General features: G+C 36.3%; 1 protein-coding gene across 5 annotated transcripts in view; it reads right to left on the bottom strand.

The window, feature by feature from the left end:
- LOC112054536 (ras GTPase-activating protein raskol) overlaps positions 1-20,369 on the bottom strand; it is a 230,303-nt gene that overhangs the window by 161,141 nt on the left and 48,793 nt on the right. The gene's annotated exons all lie outside the window — the stretch shown is intronic.

The following is a 20,369-nucleotide window of genomic DNA, read 5'->3' as shown; positions in this document are numbered from 1 at the left end:
AACATGGCGACTCAATTGGCCTGAGGCCTAAGCAGGGCTAATAAGCCCTCCTACGAATTATGGGACCCTTAATCTGTGGCAACAAGTATCAATAATTTCACTGGTATCCATTACCCGAACACGAAATAAGATGTTGTTTGGTGGTAGATATAAGCAAGACAGTATTACTTACAGTACAAGTTACATGCAACATGGCGACGAAGAATAAGACTAAGAATGTCTTGCTCTCACAGGTGGTCTAAGGCCACACTAAAAAACTAGTTATATATTTTAATACGTTTTGCATAGAGTACCGATATAGCAATACCGTTCCGGAAACAGTTACATTATCTCATCACTCAAACCTAAAGTCAATAAAGTGGTGATTAGCTTTAATAGACTAACCTATTTCCTTACGTAAGTTAATAGCAAGTAACAGGTGTTCTAGCTAATAGATGCATATAATATAATATAACCATAATATTGTAAACTCAAGGAACGGTACACTAGTCATTCACTTTGAGTTATATAAAATTATAAACCGCACTGCTTTTATAGTATGTAAGTAAATTCTGATGTATAACTATACGAGTACTAAAATTGATTACTTTTTAATGGTCTTTACTGCCTCTGCATTCTGTAAAGTTAAAGCGATGTTACATCACTCATTTCAATGTCAACTTTGTTATTAGCTAACTCAGTTATATTCAGTCATGATAAGAATACAATGTAACACTGATCGCCCCTTTAGATCTAGGAAAGCAAATCAACCTGCAACTCGAGTGGCTTGACATCTTTCGCTGGAGTAATAAATTTTGATAAAAGCTCCTGATTACGCGCAAACAGTTGAAATACGCCGTTTTGTCAGGCATCGCTTCTACAGTTATTTAAACTGATTCGCGGTCAGCTAAGAAAGATATATGTCTCATTAGTGCGTTGGGCCGTCGCAACGGAACAACGCATTGTACACACGACGTCGCAATGCAGGAAAGTAATGCACTTCTTTAGTCTCAGAAATGGATCAAAACAAGTGAAACACAGTCCGTCGTAGCAACGGAGCGCCTTCGAAACGTTGCTGTGACGACGCAATTTTAATGTGATTTGCCATCTACGCTATATAATATTATAAAGAGGAAAGATTTGCATATTTGTATGTAACGAATAAACTCAAAACATTTTTTTTACCAACAGGAAGCTACATTTTTTTCATCAAGATTTTCATTCTCCTTCTAACAAGTTAGCCCACATCCATTTTAGATTGCATCATCACTTACCATCAGGTGAAATTGTAGTCAAGAGCTAACTTGTAAAGAATGAAAAAAAGTAACAAGCTATATTTTATCTATTTATTCCCTTGGAAATAGGAACTACGCGGGTATAGCGGTGATGTTTTGCTAGTTCAAAATTTATGGAAACGACGGATCGTCGATGCTGAGACGTCGCAACGGCACGCAACACACTAATGGGGCACCGCTCTAAGCCCTAAGGCTGATAAACGCAAAAAAACCTCTTCTAGAGCGGGTGTAGATTCACGATTACATTGAGTAATACAACATGTTGTCAATAGGATGTTGCACTGATAAATTCCAGGCTGATGTACGAGTACAACATATTGGATAGTTTTGCAATTAATCGCAGGCAGCGAGGATGTTTATATTTCGTTAAAAGGCTATTGCTACTGGAAAAACGCCTGTTGCCATGCCATTTTAAGTATCTACCATCTCTCGCGATTGTAAAATGTAAATAAATTTTCATTTGTTTGTTTCAAGTAGACAAAGTTTACAAGCACTTTTGAAACTTGAAGTTTGTCAACTTTTAGTGACTCTACCGCCAGTTCGCAGAGAGATCTTTCTGAGAAGATGAAATATTTCACCCATGATACTATAGCTTCGTAAACCATGAAAGCTCTAAATAAAATATAACAGACTATACATAATACCATAGAATAGGCTCGACAAACCTACTAGGATGTTAATCATAGCATATCTAATCTATTTAATATACAAGTAGATAAACAACAACTATGCAGCTTTACGTTGTAACAAACTAAGCTAAGTACATAAAACCAACCATTTTGTACCCAGATTATGTGCATTTTATAGCTGTATTGCATCTATTTACGCGTAAGTGCCTCGGAGAGTTTAGTTTTTGCAAAAGCAAATGCAATTTTATGCTCGCAGAAAAATCTTATGTAGAAAAGGTAATCGAATTTGGCGCGTATCCAAATTTTCCAATAAAACATACGCTTACAAAGTATAAAAATACTACCGGACGCCCCCGACCTTGTCCGCGTGGAATCTAGTTTTCACAAATCCCTCTGGAACCATGGATTTTTCCGGGATAAAAAGTAGCCTATGTGTTAATCCAGGCTATAATATATGTCAATTCCAAATTTCAGCTAATTCGGTTCATTAGTTGAGGCGTGAAAGAGTAACAAATATTCATATCATCAAAATCATCAGTTTTCGCAAATCTCGGAAAACCATGGATTTTTTCGGGATAAAAAGTAGCCTATGTGTTAATCTAGAGTAAAATCTATTTCCATTCTAAATTTCAGCCAAATCGCTTCAGTAGTTGCGGCGTTAAAGAGTAACAAACATCCAAACATCCGTACAAACTTTTGCGCTTATAATATTAGTAGGATTAGTCGACGCCCCGCGGTATCACTAGTTCCCGTTCCCTTGAGAATACGGGAATAAAATAGCCTATGACACTCTACTAACGTGGCTTTGTAGTAGTAAAAGAATTTTCAAAATCGGTTCAGAAGATTAACCATAACAATACCACAAACTTCACCTGTTTATAATATTAGTATAGATAGGAATAAACGAAGTTTTGTTGTGGAAGTTTGAATTATGGATGCAAATGCCCCATAAAAATAGTGTACACAATTTAAGGACAAAGGCAGTAATTGGAACACTTATTGAGCTAATAAAAGTCGTTGATGCGTCGGAACTCGGACCGAGCACTGCAACATGTGGATTAATGCGTTCCACTTAATCTATTAAACACTGACTCATATACAGACAGCAGAAGAAAGTCGGACAATTTGACCCGTATAATATACGTTATCAACCCATATACGGCTCACTGCTGAGCTCGAGTCAGAATGAGAGGGGTTAGGCCAATCCACCACGCTGGCCCAATGCGGATTGGCAGACTTCACACACGCAGAGAATTAAGAAATTCTCTAGTATGCAGGTTTCCTCACGATGTTTTCCTTCACCGTTTGAGACACATGATATTTAATTTCTTAAAATGCACACAACTGAAAAGTTGGAGGTGCATGCCCCGTACCGGATTCGAACCCACACCCTCCGGAATCGGAGGCAGAGGTCATATCCACTGGGCTATCACGACTCTCAACGACGTATAATATACTTTTGGAGAATTCTTACAGAACGTAACTTTAAGCATCAATGAAATTAAGAATTCGATCTCCGATCGTTGACGTGGGTACCGTCACAGAAAACATATGTTTTGGTGTTAAGGTCTATAAGCAATTGATTTGACACAGTTACCTACCTTGAAATCACAGATATACACTTCAATTTTATTTATATGTATTGTCTAGCGGAAGCTCGCGACTTCGTCCGCCCTTTGGCTTCCTTAATCTTATCCTTTTGCAAATCCTTTCTTAGCGGACCTCTACTAACTATAACTGGTACCGTCTACTTTTTTGTTGGAAGGGTCATATTTATAAGATATGTCTAATATTCTTCAAAAAATAAATACTATTCGATAGCTGGTATCTTCGTTTTTATGAAAATTTGACATTATATTGAATTACGGATAATTTTCAGAGTTATTAAATATTATTCTTTTTCAAACCATACTACGAGTACTCGTAACATATCATTAGACCGGATGTATATATTTAGATTCATGGTAAAAATAATTACAATTAAGCTGATAATAAAGAAAAGACTACTACCTATTAATTCCATTTAATTCCATTATTTACTTTAGGCCTACACAGATTCGCATCGTACTATCGTATGGATCGCACTAAAGGGATTTTTAATTAAACTGTAGATAAAATCCGTTCGATGCGGATCACTTTCTATACAAATAATCATCGTTTATTTCAATGTCTGGAAGTTGAATCCAAAAAATATATACTACATCGTGTGTAGCATGTTACAACAATCATTTTGGTACTAATTTTACTAATGTTACTAATTTTAGGGGTCAAGTTTAAATTTTGGTTGTTAGCCGCTCGCCTTTATTAGTGAATTACTTAAATGTAAAATGGTTTCTCAAAATGAAATTTTATACGACGCAGATTTATATGTAAGTACATTATTAGGCACTAAACTTTTCAAGTATTCGCAATATAACTTTGTATTTCATAGTAATTTATCTCTACAGCTCTTAATCATAATTATGACCATAAAACGACTGATAAGTCTAATGCATTATGATTCATTTTCGACTACACTAATGTAACTTGAATTTAAAATTTTATATTACTCGCTTTTGGTATAAAGGAACAGTAAATATAATTGTATACAATTTACAACGTACGCATCTTCACTATCACCTTACTATTATAGTACATTAAAGAGACATGAAATGACCTTCGTGTCAGGGTTGTCAAAAATTTTGCATTCAATCTCGACTACCTGATCCTTTTTTTAATAAAACATAAATTTAATTTATCCCCAAAACCCTGGGTAAACCTTAAATCTAATACCGGTCACCTAAGCCAGATGCTGAACTCGGTAATATGATTTTTATTTGTTACCTTAAATTAATATCGTTAACTTATTAGAATTTTAACTTTATTTTCATAGGATATCATCATAATCATTATCAACCCATATTTGGCTCATTGCTGAGCTCGAGTCACCTCTCAGAATGAGAGGGGTAAGGCCAATAGTCCACCACGTTGACCCAATGCGGATTGGCAGACTTCACACACGCAGATAATTAAGAAAATTGTCTGGTATGCAGGTTTCCTCACGATGTTTTTCCTTCACCGTTTGGGACATGTGATATTTAATTTCTTAAAATGCACACAACTGAAAAGTTGGAGGTCCATGCCGGATTCGAACCCACACCCTCTGGAATCGAAGGCAGAGGTCGTATCCACTGGGCTACTACGGCTCTACCTCACCGGTTCATTGGATACCAAAATTAAAATGTACTATTACGTCACTAACAACAAAGTTGCAATGGAAACTAACGACGTCACAACGGTGTCGATTTACAGAATTCACATGCTGGCAACCCTAAGGAAATGGACTCGGCCCTCCTCGCCGAGAGCAATCTACGTCCATCTCGGGATGTTGCGCCGGTCACGCGCGCTCACTTTACACCAAGCCACGGCTAGACACCAAAAAACGAAAATAAAGACTCTATTGTGGGTGTACTCGTAATTTTAAAAACAACTCGTATATTGTTACCTCGAGAACTTGTTTGGTGGATACAGAAAACGTTCACTTTTCATGACAAGAAAGGACTTAGTGAAAATTTATTGTGAACAGCGCTGAGCAGGTGCAAGCGAATGAAAAAAAAATTCATTTAGTGTTTCTGTTTTCCTATAGTACCTATGTAAATTATAAAAACATGTTATGTATGTGTAGGTATGTAAAAAAATAATGTTATTGATAAGACTATCATATTTCCGTGGCGTTCCCCGAAAATTATTTGATTACATTTCTGGTAATGATTTATTAACTTTGAAAAATTAGACTTAGTGATACTGCATCATCCCTTACTTAATTATAACCTGGTATAAAATTCTTCAGTTACAAAAAATAAAATCTCGCTCTCTCTCTCTTTTGAAAATCATTAAAATTAAAATTGTATGTTAAATGGGTACTATTGGCTAATAGTGTATCTATAGCTGTTTCAATATTATAGCTTTTTAATTGAATTATTTTCAAGACTTAAATCTCAGCCTATTCACAAATTTGGTCTTTACCACAGAAAACATATTCTTTACTAACAATCTATTAAAATTAACATCAATTGCAGAATGTCATCTAAAGTGTTTTTCAGATGGCATGAGTACAGTGTCGGTCTGTGACGTGCTATTATCGTGAATCGCGGCAAACTTTCAAGAGTGAAACGAACTGTCACCCGCACCATCATACATGAAACGAACTGTACCTACTGTATGATATCCACGACGGGTTGTCATTAGGCACCAGATTTGTTAGACAGAATCTCAATTTCGTATATGTCAAAGTTAGTTAATTAGCCTGCTGGTATCCATTTAGTTCAATATGACGTTCCACAAGTTACAAAGATAATACAAGTTATTATCATACTGGTTATTTTAGCCGAGGAGCGCAGATCAAAGGCAGCAAAACGTGTTTATGTACAGGAAACAGAAGCTTACAGAGTCGTCGGTTTAATAGTTTTCTCCGGTGGGCGTCGCGGACATGGCCATTTACCACTCGCCCCTGTACCGGCGAAACCGTACCGTCCGGAACCATATCTGGTGCACGGCTATTGCACCAGTTACCCATTCTTACTTCTCACTAGGTCGCGACCATAGAAATAAGAAGTCAGTAGAAATGGCAAAAAAAAATCAAAAACAAAAGTCATTTATTTATAGCATAAGCTTAATTTACAAGCACTTTTGAAACGTCTATGTTGATTATTATTTGTAAAGACTAATGATTAAACTCTACAGTGTAGAGTAATCAAGTATTTAGTCTTAACGCGTTCAGTATTGTGGTGACATTGGTCTTTACAGTGTAAAGTAACACTTTAAAGACCTATGTCACCACAATACTGAACGCGGGATCTCTACGGAATGACTTACATTTGTTTTTAAATACATCAGATGTAATTGAGCGAAAGATGCATCCTGCATCAAAATAAACAATCACCACAATTTTTAACCGACTTCAAAAAGGAGGAGGTTCTCAATTCGGTCGGTATTTTTTTTTTTTTTTTTTTTTATGTATGTACACCGATTACTCAAAGACCTAATACATCACCAAGAATTAATACATCACCGGCTTAGCACCGCCTTCATACTGATCAGCAGGTAGAACATATTATGATGTTATTTTTCACTTTTTAGTTTAGTGGGTACGTTTTTAGGTTTTGAAGTCGGTTGTATTTTTTTATTAAAATTTTTATTATTGTTTGTAGGATTTTTATCATAAAAGCAACAGTTTCGCTGAAAAATACAAATCAAAACTTTGAGTTTTGACCAAGAATATATTTTTTGCACGATTTTATAATTATTTAATATCACCATTATGATGGTCTTTTAAGCTTCTTGAGAACCCTTACTTTTGAACTAACTTGCGAGCAATTTAGCTCCAAAAGTAAGGGTTCTCAAGAAACTTAAAAGACTATTATTACAATCTTTATTTTGATCTTACAATAGTCTTTATTTTTACAAGTTAGCCCTTGACTACAATCTCACCTGATGGTAAGTGATGAAGCAGTCTAAGATGGAAGCGGGCTAACTTGTTAGGAGGAGGATGAAAATCCACACCGCTTTCGGTTTCTACACGGCATCGTACCGGAACGCTAAATCGCTTGGCGGTATGTCTTTGCCGGTAGGGTGGTAACTAGCCACGGCCGAAGCTTCCTACCAGCCAGACCTGGATAAATTAAGAAAATCTTAATCTGAGATGAAATTAAGATTGAACCCAGGACCTCCGTCTTGTAAATCCACCGCGCATACCACTGCGCCACGGAGGTCGTCAAAAACAGTTATTGGGTTTGTCTTGAATTTTGTAGGTTTGTCACCTGCGCAGCGATAAAAACACACCATTCCATTGTTATTCAACATGTAAACATAAATCGCGTCGAAAGAAGTTGCTCATCGAACTTAACTTAGTAAGGTCGTTTGATTTTCAAATCTATGGTCGCGAGTATTTCAAATGTGAACGGTACAATCACAAGTTCTAAATCGGAAAGGGAATTAGTGTTGAGGTTTTATATTAGCTAATACTTTATCAAGGCCAACAGATCAACAATATTAATACCTAATTCAAAACAATATTAGTAATTGGTAATATTAGTAATTTAAGACGAATACCATGTCTGCTTAAACACAAAAAGATTATTGGCTGTAACTTGAGTTTTTTCTTAATGTTCCTACTAATATTATAAACGCGAAAGTTTGTTTGGATATTTGTTACTCTTTAACGCCGCTACTATTGAAGCGATTTGGCAAAAATTTGGAATGGAAATAGATTTACTCTGGTTTAACACATACTTTTCATCCCGGAAAAATCCATGGTTCCTGAGGGCTGTGAAAAACTGAATTTCACGCGGACGAATAGTCTTAATAGTGCACTCTTGGCAGAGTTGGTTGTAGTTGAATCGATGTGCGAATATCACGTCAGGTCAGGTTTTTTTTATTCATTGACAAGTTAGACATTGACTGTTATCTCACCTGATGTTAAGTTATGATGCAGTCTAAGATGGAAGCGGGCTAACTTGGAGGAGGTATAAGGTTCATCTACCCATACATCTGACGTTTTCTATGCGGCATCATATCGGAACACTAAATCGCTTGGCGGTACGTCTTTGCCGGTAGGGTAGTAACTAGCCACAACTGAAGCCCATCACCAGACCAGACCTGACCCACACCCTCCGGAATCGGAGACAGAGATCATATCCACTGGGCTATCACGACTCCTGAGCCAATATAAGAAATACTAAATCCTAAAGAGACTTGTGCTAAGAACCCAGGACCTATCGATTGAGAGTCACAGTACAGACAGGTCGTTTTGGCTATACTTAAGTTACTTCTTAATCGCGCATTAAATTACGGAATAGTTGTCGTTTAAAACCTATGACACTCACAAATAACGTTGCTTTCTATTGGTAAAAGAATATTCATACAGTCTGGGAAGTTCATTGATAACACTCCCATGATATGCGGGCGACAGGGGGGTAAGACTGCGCGGGTGTGAAATCGTGCGTGCGGGGAAATGACGTGCATCAGTCGTGGGTTATTCAATCATCGCTACACGCCCCCCGGCCCGCGCGCAACATCGGGAGTGTTACGAACAAAGTTGCCAAGCTATAATCGGTTATGTAAATCCAGAGATTACCCCCCTACAACCCCACTTTACTTCTTTATAATATTAGATATTATTATTGATACCTAACTTAAATTTATTCTTAATCGTGCACTCTTGGAAGAACAATCGTGGTTGTATCGATGTGCGAATATCATGTCACATTACATCCAACCAGATTATGGGCTGTAACTTACGTTTACTTTATACATAAAGACTTGTCAGAGGAACGTCCGCAAGCAGTCATATGAACGAGAAATACTTGTCCTGGTACAAGTTTTAATAACTTTATAAATACAGCGGATGCAGTTGCCGGGATGTGATACGTTGAAGACATTGCCGCCACTTGAAATGCGCATCAAATTCAAATTCAATCGGGCACCTATGATCGTAAGATTGTCTACTTTTTTTTATTATTCTTTACAAGTTAGCCCTTGACTGCAATTTCACCTGATGGTAAGTGACGATGCAATCTAAGTTGGAAGCGGGCTAAATCTGGAGGAGGATGAAAATCCACACCCCTTTCGTTTTCTACACGACTTGTACGCTAATCGCTTGGCGGTACGTCTTTGTCGGTATGGTGGTAACAAAGGTGGTGGTGGTGGCGGTGGTGGTAGCCACGGCCGAAACCTCCCACCAGCCAGACCTGGACCAATTAAGAAAACCTCAATCGGCCCAGCCGGGGATCGAACCCAGGACCTCCGTCTTGTAAATCCACCGCGCTTACCACTGCGCCACGGAGGCCGTAGGTACACTTTTTATCTTAACAGAATGTTACCGGTTTTGCGAGTAATCAAAATTAAATCTAAATGTCGATCTTCTATCCAGGATGTACTTAGTCACACATTCTGCGCAACCTAAAATGTATTTATAATTAGATTTTATAAAATTTATGTAAATCTTATGTACCTACATGTATACGAGTATAACGGTATTGTTGCCTATCTCAACAACAACAACAACAACATAAAAACTAGTGCTAATGACAGAATTTCTATCTTAAGGTAATTTATAAACATACATACTCGTAAATTGAAAATAACAGTTTGATATAAAATGGCTTTTCGCATCATATTATCATTTAGAATAATAATATCATGTAGGTACCTCATAGCAACGCGTTCGCATTTCGCACTTCATCGGCGTAAAATTTAGGACTCTACATTTTATGCACGCCATTGACGATCAATTATTGTCATGTTTCTGCAGCACCCACGACTATAACTGATCGCTATATTCGCTATATTCGCTGCGTGCATGACGGCTTGACTGCAGAAACGTGAGAATAGTTGACCGTCAATGGTTGACTTGACTTTAGGAACGTCCGAGGCTTCAATTACATTTGAATGTTAATCGCAACTTTGTAAAATTGACAAGTAAACTTTAATATTAAATGCCACAAGTGAATGTGTCTATAATTACACTTATAGGAAGTATGCAGTTGAAGCATGTCATTCCGTGCAATAAACCATTGCCTGGTGTAAGGCCTGGTTGCATGGTTTACACATTATAATTAAAATAAAGAAACCAGTACACAGCTGTGGGTTGTGCCTATGTAACATAATCGTATAGAACAGTGTCGGTATTACTAATCTATTTATTTATATATTTATATTCTTTATTTGTACACCACTACATAAAACAAAAATCTCGGGATCTACAAAACCGATTTTGAAAATTCTTTTAAGCACCCTTTAAAGCCACGTTATTTGTGAGTATTATAGGCTGTATTTTATCCCCGCATCATCACGGTAACGAAAACTACCCGAAACCGCGGGACAAAATGAATACAAAAATGTTTCTCCAAATCGTTTTATTTCTCGTACGAAATATTTTTTGTGCCTCGCCCATTGCCACTGTGTGTCAGACCATAAGATATAAACTTTTATGACTTTTACAACAACAAACAATCTTTTATTGACTTCAAGGCTCTTTCACTTAATATTACAATGTATAGTCACCACCGACTCCATTTATTATTATGAAATATTAAAAGTCAAAAACTAGTTAATTTATTAACATATTTGAAAGTGCAAAATAATAGATTTATAATTTCGATTAAAACTTCAAATTTACCAGATCATGTGGTTGACCAGATAAAATTGAAAAAACAAAAAATTTCAACCATGTATTATAACATAACTTTGTCATATATAAATAGTCGGGGGACAGATATAGGTACAGCAGTTATTGTTTGTCGCGCTTATGTACAATATTATGTACCTGCCATAAGGCTTTACAGGACAAAAAGTGGGTTCGACGTATCCCGCACACCCTACCGAGTGAACGCTAAAGGTCACTAGTCGACCAAGTACAAAGGGCGTCGACATATTATGCATACCCTCAGGCCTTATGGCAAATAAAGTGTAACGAGGCTTGTTCTCGCCATTGTTCAAATATTCTTACATCATAACAACCAGTAATACATGACTAACTAACCTCAAACAAACTCAATAAATTATAACTAACCAAGTTTAAACAGCTACGATTTAATATTTAATATTTTATGTATTTGTTCATTAGAACCTTGTACATGTGTTTTCTGTGCTAGAACCTAGGTATTAGATGAATACAGAAAGTTCTATAAGATGCGCAAAGCACTCGATGCACCATTTGAGTAACAAAAAGTTAATTTTTGTTGTTATTACAAAGGCTGAAAAAATACAAGTAGGTAAAACTAAAAAAACAGTTCAAAGATGAACATGGGCTATATTTTAACACAAAAATTAACCTAAACCTAACCTAACCTAAACTAATAAGCAAAAATTGACATCGAAACAAAAAAATAATTTTCAAAATCAGTCCACAAATGACGGAAATATCGCTGGACATACATAAAAAAAGACATACAGCCGAACGTAGAACCTCCTCCTTTTTGGAAGTCGGTTAAAAATCTACAAATATCAACTTGGTAACACCTCTAAAATGGTAAACTAGATCATACTAAGTCGTGAGAAACTGCATTTCACACAAGCATTTCCACAGCAATTCCTCGTGCGTGGTCGGAATCGATTCGGCTATGGTTTAAATTAAACATGAAGTCTTTTGTAACTCTTTCAAGCACCGGAGAACAATATGCATGACGTGTAGTGGGCTTCCTGCCGGTGATTGCAGCGTGGGCGACAATATTCGTATCAGTATAATACGACTGGAGACTCGTCTCCGCTCTAAATTGCTTAATAAATAATCATTTGTAAGAAATTCTTTAATAGGTATCCTTCTATGTAGTACCTACATAGGTACTACATAGAAGGATAAATGCGCTGCCTACCCTTAGGGCATCATTCATCATCATTATTAACCCATATTCGGCTCACTGAATGAGAGGGGACTCGGAATCTCCTCTCAGAATGAGAGTGGTTAGGCCAATAGTCTACCACGCTGGCCCAATGCGGATTGGCTGACTTAACACACGCAGAGAATTAAGAAAATCCTCTGGTATGCAGGCTTTCCTCACGATGTTTTTCCTTCACCGTTTGAGACACGTGATAATTAATTTCTGAAAAATGGACACAACTGAAAAGTTGGAGGAACATGCCTCAGACCGGATTCGAACCTACAACCTCCGGTACCGGAGGCAGAGGTCATATCCACTAGGCTATCACGGCTCGGCAAGGAAAAACATTTTATCCCCATATTACCACGAGAATGGGAACTACGCGGGTGAAACCGCGAGCTATAATAATTTAAATATAAATAATTTTGTACCGGAATTTTTTTGGGTATTGAAATTTCTAGATTTAATTTAATCTTTATCGATATTGCCGAGAGGCAGACAAGGGACGATTCTACGGTATATACAGTGGCGTGCACTTCATAGAAGCATAAATGCGCTGCCTACCCCTAGGGCTCATTACGCATCCGAATTGAAGAAGGATTTCTCATTTTGTGTAATTTAAATGTAAATTGCCTACCCTAATTAGCAACGCTTGTGCACGCTACTGGGTATATATATAATCATGCGGTATTACAAATACGCGGTCACACAGGCATTCACGTCATACAAGTACCTTAAAAGTTACTAAACCTAAAATAAGTTATCGTATTGAATTTAAAATGAAATTTAGTATTAGATCTGAGTTATGGCGACTATTTTTAAATCTGAAATATTTATTATCATAATAAAATGAGTTATTTTGCTTTGGTATAAATATTTAAGCGCTTTGACGACAAATATGTACTATTTGAAGAAATTACCAGCACATAAATAACCGTAGCGGCGACACGGTTGTTTCTACGTGTATGGATTGTACGAGTAAATATATGACTTAAGGCTACATATATCTTTCGTTCAGAGTATAGAAATCTGACTTGGCAAGCGCTCTAAGCAATGTTATTGGCTATAATATGTATTAATTGTAAGATATATTGTGTATTCTTGCGATGGCCAAGTCAATCTATGTTATTTAAAATATAAAAGGTTTTTAGTACGAGTATATGGACCCCCCACTAGGTGGAACGAGGATATCAAGCGGGTTGCAGGGAGGAGGAGGGCGGGCGCTAGATGCTGACGGCTTAAGATCGTTGTGCTTGGAGGTCCATGCAAGAGGCCTATGTCCAGCAGTGGACGTCTATCGGCTGATAAGGTAAGGATATGGTCACTTAGTTAATAAAATAAACACTTGTTTATTTTACTTCAGTTTCGTGTGTTTTCTTTTCTTTTGGTTTTTTTTTGTTTCTATATTTTAAATTGTAAATTGTTTATCAACCTGTAAAACTGAAAATGGGAAGACACTGTGTTTTGTAACACAGTAATAACTAATACAGGAGGCATGGCTTCAAAGTAATTGTGATTTATGTAGTTTTGATAAATAAATGAGTTCCCAGAAATGTTTTTAGAAGATGTTGTTTTTGATGGCATGTTTCTATTCGGTAAGAAGAAGGTAAATACATAGGTAATTAGGTAGCTCATTTTGGTATTTCAATTCTAAACTAAATAAGAAATAGTTAAAATGAATCTACTGGAACGATTCGCCTTAACAACTCTTGAGTGTTACGTTGATGGTTTCAATAGCTTTTATCAAATAACGGCCACGCTCAGGTATTTATATATTCTAACGACGTAATGTCATAAATACGCCGTGGAAGGGAAATCTTTTATTATGTTTTCATTGATCTTTGTTACACGCTACGAGTAGGTAACATGAATGAGCTTTATTGAAAGCGTTTGCCGAATTATGCAACAAGTCTATAGTAAAACAAACGAATATTATACGTAGGTAATATAGTAAAAAATCCGTGATAGCCCAGTCGATATGACCTCTGCCTCTGGATCCGAGGGGTGTGAGTTCGAATCCGGTCCGGAGCATGCATCTCCAACTTTTCAGTTGTGTAAATTTTTAAGAAATTAAATACCACATGTCTCAAACATCGCGAGGCAACCTGCAAAGTAGAGAATTTTCTTTATTCTCTGCGTGTGATAAGTCTACCAATCCACATTGGGCCAGCGAGGTGGACTATTGCCTTTGCCTTGGCCTTGCCCCTCTCATTCTGAGAGGAGATTCGAGCTCAGCAATGAGCCGAATATGGGTTGATAATGATAATGATGAATACAGTATTTGAAAATTATTATTTTTAAATTACTAGGGTAGGTAGGGTGATAACTAGCCACGGCCGAAGCCTCCACTAGCCAGACCTGATGCAATGAAGAAAACCTTAATCGGCCACACATGACGTCACAAAATGGACGACAGCGTTTTTGACGTATGGAAAATTTTAAAAATACATGATTTTTAAATTAAGTTTTATTAGAAATCTAACTATTAACTCTTATTAATTAATATCGATATATTTTGGACCCTTATTCCATGTACTATACGAAATTAATAATGTTTATATTAAATTTGATATGAGTCAACTACCCTATTGACATCGCATACGTGATACATAATTTTCATATAGCGTAGGCGCGACATCTCGCAACAGGCCCGCACTCCGCAGAGAAAGCTTTGCAATTTGACACAATTAACACACAACACAAGCACCACTTCTAATAGCACAAAGACCAAAGTACACAATAAAATAAATTATGATTAATCTTGACAAGCTTTGTAAAGAAATTAGATAACATGTTGACATTACGTTATTAAGTAGCCCCTTTACAATTCTGTATTACAAATACTTGAATATTAACCATTTATAATCTCATTTGGGCCTTAAAGCAGTCACGATTGAATTTCAGTGTAGCTCGGGTGATTGATTTCATAAAATATTGGGTCAATTGGGTCAAACAGCTCGACGAGTATGCGCAAACTGCTCAACCCAGTTCGTATTTGTCTCGAATTGGCATTTTTCTGCATGCACTTTAGCTCGCTCTAAAAATTTTCGATTTTAATTAACTGCCTGTTAGTACGTGCGTTACATGTAACTTTGTTTTTAATTTTATATAAGTTTGTTGGTTGTTTATAAGTTAAGTTAATAAGGAGGAAAGTTCGAAGAAAGAGAGAAAGGCTCATTGGTATGTAGTCGTTTACGTAGGCTAAATATTATTGTAATGCACAAGTGTGTGCACCAACACAGATGCACTCTCTATTCCATCATTCTCAAAGTCCGATGATCATACGTATCAGGTTCGTTTGTTTGTAAATAACTACCTTCTGTTTATGTTTCGGATGCGAATCGTTAGTTGCAGTTATTCGAGCAAATCCATTGTGGACTGTTATTAGGTTTTATGGACTGAGAGCGTGTAATGATCAGACCTACCACATTTTATAAAAACTGAAAGTATAAGCTAAGTACGCATAGGTACGAGTCGTGGTTTTGGGAGGTAGTAGGTTTTCAAAGCTAGACACTTGGAGCTTTCTTTCTTCTTTTAACCAACCTTTTTGACGGCCTCCGTGGCGCAGTGGCATGCGCGGTGGCTAGTTACCACCCTACCGGCAAAGACGTACCGCCAAGCGATTTAGCGTTCCGGTACGATGCCGTGTAGAAACCGAAAGGGGTGTGGATTTTCATCCTCCTCTTAAAAAAACAAAAAAAAAAAAAAAAAAAAAAAAAAAGCAAAGTGTGCTAAAAAACATATTTTTTCCTCATATAACATGACATCATAAATCTTGTCGGTAGACACATAGTTTCAAAGCACAGTTCGCAACTATTAAAGTTTGATTTTCAAGAATGTTTTTCAATGGGTTGGCCCCTAGCTACGTGGCTAGTGATTGACTTACTCTATAGTTGTCCGGTAGACAACTATTGAATTCAGCCAGTATATTCAGAGTCAGTCCATGCTTCTATTAGGCATGCTTAGGCTGAAGCCTCCCACCAGCCAGACCTGGACCAATTAAGAAAACCTCAATCGACCCAGCCTGGGATCAAACCCAGGACCTCCGTACGGACATCCACCACGCATACCAGCAAGAGGAAGATCTGGTCGCTACAGGCTTTCTTTCCACTAGTAATTAGTATTTACATGATCAATAAGTGATTGCAAGGGAATAATTTCAAAGTAATCTAAAATCACCTTTCCCCTCTAACGTCCTGCCTCATCAAGCAAATGAATATTCATTGAATATGAATCATGTGTTCCAATGAAATGGAATGTTAGAGCAGATCTTATTACCTAGAAATTGTACGCCGATAACAAGGCGTAGGTACAAAGTTTCTCACAATTTCTTGATGTAACAGAGATGTATTAGATAACACGTATTGTAATTAAAATGTTACCGCCTCATTGATATCATTTATTCGGCTAACTAGAAGATTTTAATTATTTATCGACAAGTGGATCTCACCCGATGTTATGTGACGATGCACCCACTTAACATCAGCCAGTCAGTTCACTAACTTTGACGTAAGTTAGCTAGTAGAAATAGAAATAACATTTTTCGTATTCCGTAAAGCCCATTATTAACAATATCAACTGGGAAATACCATCTACATAATCTATGATATTAACGAAGGGTTGTCAGTAGGCACCGGATGACATTTAGTTAACATATTTTACTAACATTGCCCAAAAAAAAAAAAAAGAAAAATAAATGAACGAGAAAAATAAGCTAGTTGGTAAATTTTGTATATTGTCTGCTGGTATCATTGTATGACAATTGACAACTTGAAAGGATTCGATTCTATTTGCTTGGCTTTTGGGTGCATCTTTAACGTTTATAACTAGCCACTGCCGAACGCTCCCAGACCATACTTGAGTCTTTTGTATTTTATATAGATGCCTTGCGATTTAACTCACGTAAAATTATAGCCCAATAAACATTCTTACGCAATTAACGGGCTGTCTGACATTGGAAGATTTTTTTTAATTTAAAAGAATAATCAATAATTATTATAATTATTATTGAATCGAACACATGACCTTCCGATACCCTAAAGGTACTATTGGTATTAAACTGTTCATCACCTGCCATGTAGCATCAGTTGTTCGGTAATATACGAGTACATTTAAGATTCTCACAGCCTAGTTACGCAAAGACATAATGAAGTACGAAGTAAACTAACAAAAGTACAAAAAGATAACACTTTCTCCGATGATATTGACGGGAGCCTACCACCGGATATCCGAATGCATACGCGCGCAGGTTCTATAGAATACCAAGAAGTAAAAACAAACTTCCTTTGCTTTATGAATTGCAATGATTCTATATTACTATTTATCTATCAGACAACGAACATAAATCTATTAGTATTCTTTAAAAGGAAATTTGTGGTTCAACGACCTAAGCACTTAAAGATGAAAGCGCTGAACCAAAAAAATGCTCGTCTAAATAGACAAGATGAACAATGTAAGCGTAATAAACTCAAGTCATAATAGCATACATGTTATAAAATCGAAATTTGTGAAGTTGTGTGGATAGTTGTTACTCAACTATTAACAACTACTAAATGTATTATGACTCATAACTTTGCCATATAGACAGTGCATGGCCTTTAATAAGGAATATAAAGGGCGAATAATATAACCAAGCCGAACCTGCCTTCGGAACCGGTAGTAGAAACTCTACAAATAGTCAAACATGTTTCAAAAGCATTTGTAAAAAACACAATAAAATAAACGAATTTTTGAATTTAAAAATTTCGGATTTTTTGAAAGCAGGTTTGACTGTCATAGTTATTCCAGGAAAAATATCTGGAGCGGAAGCCCAAGTGATGACTTCATCTCTGTATGTATGTAGAAACTTGTAATTCAGCTATTAATAAATGGTTTAATTAGAATGTAACCACATTAATATAGCTTCACGCTTAAGTTCCATAGGTCCTGTCACAAATTCGAAAAATCCTTAGATCGATCTCAACTGCTTTAGTTTAAAAGGAAGAGAAATATCGTGTAGTCGTAACGGTCCTATTTAAACCATGGGTAAAATTAAAAAACTGGTCCAAAGTCCGTATACAAGTCCGAGTCTGACCTGTATACGAAGGATTCCGTATCTATAAAAACGTCAAAAAAGTCACGTTTGTTGTATGGGAGCCCTCTTAAATATTTATTACATTTTTAGTATTTGTTTATGTTTGTATAAATGTTTAGTATGTGTTGGTGGCTCAGTATCGTGATGTTTGAAAGTCCCTACAAAAGGCCAATGTCCTGCAGTGGACGTCCATCGACTGATATGATGATGATGATGATAGTATTTGTTTCTATAGCGGCAACAGAAATACATCATCTATGGCAACTATCACAGTTCATGAGATACTGCCTTGTGACAGACGGACGGACAGCGGAATCTTAGTAATAGGGTTTTACCTTTGGATACGTAACCCTAAAATATTAAGAACAGTTCAAAGAGTGCGTAAGTGGAGGTCATGTTCGAATGAGTGATCCCATTAAAATGGCACCAAAAGGAATCAATTACTATAGAGGCATGAACACGCTATTGAATGTATTTCTATACAGCGTTATGACTCAATAGGAATTAAACACTGAATCGGTTCACAGCTTCAGTCACGAATTCTCTTACACTAAATAGGCTTGACTTGGCTTTAGTTCCTTTGTATTGAGCGACTAAACGAATTTTAAAAGCGGTAGCGACGTTGTCTAATAATACTCGTAAAACCGATTCGGAAGTACCTACTTTACCTACCTACTTACCTTTGTCGGTTTAAATGGCACGTGGTTGCATGGTAAGGACACGTGATCCGGAGGGATAATAGTTAGACAAGAATAATATTAAAACTGTAAGCACACAAGGGGGGAGGAAGGCCAAAAAAGAGATAGGTCAAGAAGAGTATGTAAGAAAATATGTGTGAAAGAAAAGTTAGTGATGCATTGATGAAAGACCTGAATGAATAAAGAGAAGATACTGCGTCGACCTCACTTAAGAGGGATAAGGGCAAGGCAATGACGGTTAGAATCTACGCTCTACGTAATATTTTATAATTTAAATCACAGAAGAAAAGCATTTAATCCATGTTTTAAATATTAAACATGGTTTAATAGGATGTGATGTTTACAATTTTAATCTAATCTCCGATAGCACTATAAATCAATATTACGAAAAATAACAACTTAATCGTCGTTCTGTGCTCCGATGTTATAAACCGCTGCAATGATTGCAAACTTCCGGAGACTATGGCTTTACATGTAAAATGCCATATATAATTGATCACAGCTCGGGATTTGCAACTAAAATTGATACTAGTAAGTAATCGCATAAAGTAGAATCTAATTGATCTTAAATACTAAAGTATTAGGCATTCTCAACTATGACTACATCACATGGCAATGTTAGTGGCTATTAAAATATAGGTAACAAAAACAACGCGACTTGAATAGTAAATAAGCTTGAATTATTATCTAATAGGTCCCGTCAAATGTCTAAAAAACAAATGGAATACATTTTAGTCTTGGAATAGAGTGAACTAGTCTACCGTTTAATAATCTAAGATTTTAGTATAATCCATCGTGAGTTCTTTCATAATCTGGAGCTATTAAATAGTGGTTTAAGTTTTTTTTTTTTTTTTTTAATTTATTTGGGTTAACAAACAGTAAACGATAAGATTACAATTCAAAAAATTACTGACATTAAGACTAATTCGTTAACCTACACCGTTAACCACAGATTAATATAATTAATACAAGAAAAGTGAAATATTAAAAGTGAAGTGATATTGAAAGATTAAGCTACTTATACATTAGATTTTAAGTTTTTTGTGACAATTGTTTTTTGAATTTACTTGGACGAGTATCAGAATATAAATCAACGTAGGTATAATTATCATTATAGTTTCGCATTAGCGCATACATTGGCGAACGCTTTCCAGTGTTAGTACGGCATTTACCTATAGCAAACAATGGTTTTTTAATTCGCATTTGTGTAAGACGTGGAACTCTATAATTTAATTTATTATTAATAGGTATGCAGTCATACTTTCCATGACAAATGTCATAGAGGAGCAAAGCCAATAGCTGAGTGCGTCTAGTCTTAAGTGAATGAATATTGTATT

Source organism: Bicyclus anynana, chromosome 4, assembly GCF_947172395.1.
Source record: "Bicyclus anynana chromosome 4, ilBicAnyn1.1, whole genome shotgun sequence".
NCBI classification, from domain to species: Eukaryota; Metazoa; Arthropoda; class Insecta; order Lepidoptera; family Nymphalidae; genus Bicyclus; species Bicyclus anynana.
The sequence above is the reverse complement of the archived record's forward strand: the minus strand, read 5'-3'. Positions and strand labels throughout refer to the sequence as shown.